At 81.5% G+C, this 2,500-nt stretch overlaps 1 non-coding gene across 1 annotated transcript; it reads right to left on the bottom strand.

The window, feature by feature from the left end:
* Window positions 1-278: 278 nt before the first annotated feature.
* On the bottom strand, window positions 279-431 carry LOC132321664 (5.8S ribosomal RNA). The gene has a single exon (XR_009484828.1). It is a non-coding gene; the product is annotated as a 5.8S ribosomal RNA (ribosomal RNA).
* Between the last annotated feature and the right edge of the window lie 2,069 nt (window positions 432-2,500).

Below are 2,500 nucleotides of genomic sequence, written 5' to 3'. Positions count from 1 at the left end.
GCGACCGGGCCCGGCCGGCCCGACGCACCCTGGCGGCCCCCGGCGGGACGAGCTCCGCCCAGCGGGCGCTCCGGGAGCGGGGAGCTTCGGAGCGCTCCCCGAGTCTCCACTTAGGGGGACGAAGGCCCGCGCGGCCGACCGCGGCGCCGGGAGGCGGGCAAACCGCTCTCCGGCCCGGGGCCGCCGCACGCGGGGCCTGCGAGGCACCCCAGCCGCGCCGCTGCGGCCCGCCGCCCGGACGAGGGCGGCGGCGGCGCAGCCGGCGATTGATCGTCAAGCGACGCTCAGACAGGCGTAGCCCCGGGAGGAACCCGGGGCCGCAAGTGCGTTCGAAGTGTCGATGATCAATGTGTCCTGCAATTCACATTAATTCTCGCAGCTAGCTGCGTTCTTCATCGACGCACGAGCCGAGTGATCCACCGCTAAGAGTTGTCTGCCTTTCGGCACCGCCCCGCGCGCGCGGGGGGGCCGGGACCGCGCGCCAAACGCGGCCCCTTTCTCCTCGCTGAGGGAGGCCCACCGCCCGCCCGCCCGCCCGCCCCCGCCCGCCCGCGCGGAGGGGACGCCACGCGGCGCGACGGAGAGGCCTCGCGCCTCGGCTCACCGTACCGGAGCACACACACGACACGGGACGGGACGGCGGGGGCAACGAAGCCCCGCCAACGGCGAGGGCGGGGAGCCCGCGCTCCCGGCCGACGACCTGGCAAACACGCACCTCGCTCGCTTCCGAGGCAGACCAGGCGCCCGGGCTCGGCCCGGCCCCCGCAGGGCCTCCCCCCGCACGGAGGCAGCGGCGCACGCCCGGCCGCGCCGCCCGGCCGCCTGCCTGCCTCGCTCGGCACACGGACGGCCGCTGCTGCGCCTGCTGCTGCTGCAGCAAGCTGCCGGGCAGCGGCGGGGCGCCCCGCCGGCCCCGCGCGCGCCTCCGCGCAGGCTGCTAACGCCGCGCTACGACAGCCCGCCGGCTCCGCCGGCGGCTCCGCGGCCCCGCCGGAGGCGGCGAGCGCCAGGGCCCGAGCCAGCGCGGCGACGCCGCGGCCCGCGGCCCACCGGACGGCGCCCACCCGCCGCGCCCAAACGGCTGCCCCTCCCGGCACCGCCGCCGCCGCTTCCCGCCTCCGGCCCTTCCGCCGGCACGCGCCAGGGCGGAAGGCAGACGGCGCGCTAAGCCGGGGGCGCCGCCCGCTCTCCCCGTTTCCACGCGGAGACCGGGAGTGGGACGCCCCCGGCCGCACGCCCGCCCGCCCACCCGCCCGGCGCGGCCGGGGAAGGGCGAAGGGGGGGGAGCGGCGGGCAGGGCCCGGGCCGGGGGAGCCGCGGCGGGCGGCGGGCGCTTGCCCGGCCGACCGGCGGGCCGAGCGGCACCGACGCCGCTCGGCCGGCTTGCCGCCCCCCCCCCCCCCGCCGCCGGCGGGAGGCCGCCGAGCGGCTCGCCGGGGCGGAGAGGGAGCGGGGGCGCGGCGCGGCGCAGCGCCGCGACGGAGGCGCGGCGGCCCGGCGGCCGCCCGGCGGGCCCCCACCGCGGGGACTCGCCCGTCTCGAGGCAGGCAGGCCGGCCGGCCCAAGGGCCGACCGCGCGCCGCGGTCTCTCTGCCGAGACCGGACCGCGGAGAGGGGGGGGCAGTGGGACCCCCTCCCCAGCACGGCGGCTCGCCGCGGGACGAGCACGGGCGGCGCGCACCAGCCAGGGGCTTACGGGGAGCAACTCCCGCCCCTTCCAGGCCACCGCCCGGCCCGCCCCCCGCGGCGCTCGCATCGAGCCGCCCGAGTCTTTAAACCTCCGCCCGGCCTCTCCGCGGCCTTCGGCCCCCGGCCCCGCCGAGGGAGGGCCGCGGAAGCGCGGACGCTAGGTACCTGGCCCTGGGGTGAGGGAAACGACCTGCAGGCCCCGCGGGGGTGCCTCCCCCGCTGCCGCCCTCGGGAGAGCGTCCGCCCGCGGGGGCGCGCCCGGCATCCGCCGCCACCACCACCCCCTCCTCCTTCCCGGGGCCCGGGGTTTCCCTCAGTTAGCCCGGCGCTGCGCCCAAGGAGGAGAGCCGTGGCTCGGGCCGCCCGCCGGCGCGGGACGGGAACCCGGCGGAGCCTCGCCCGCCGAAGGCGGCGTCGGCAGCGGACACCCCCCCCACCCCTCCACCACGCACCGGCCCGCCCCGCTCCCGGTAGACCGGGGAGGGGGAGGTGCGGGGGAAAGGGGGGGGGAAGAACACCGCCACCGCGCCCCGTCCGGCGCCGCGCGCGCGCGCGCCGGCCCGGAACGCCCGGAGGCCTCGCCCTGCGCGGAGCGCGGGAGCCAGGCTCGGGCCAACTCGGGCCACGCGCGCGCGCGCGGCTTCCCCGACGGCCGGCGTTCGGCGGCGCCGGCCGCGGCGGTGGCGGCGAGGCGCTGAGCCGGCCGCCCCTCCCCTCGGCGGGGGCGGCCCGGCGGCGGATCGGCGCCGGCCGCGGCGGCGGCGTTCGGCGGCCGCGCGCGCCGGCGCGGGCCGGAGAGAACCCCTCCGCC

Source organism: Gavia stellata, unplaced genomic scaffold (assembly GCF_030936135.1).
Source record: "Gavia stellata isolate bGavSte3 unplaced genomic scaffold, bGavSte3.hap2 HAP2_SCAFFOLD_111, whole genome shotgun sequence".
Classification (NCBI taxonomy): domain Eukaryota; kingdom Metazoa; phylum Chordata; class Aves; order Gaviiformes; family Gaviidae; genus Gavia; species Gavia stellata.
The sequence above is the reverse complement of the archived record's forward strand: the minus strand, read 5'-3'. Positions and strand labels throughout refer to the sequence as shown.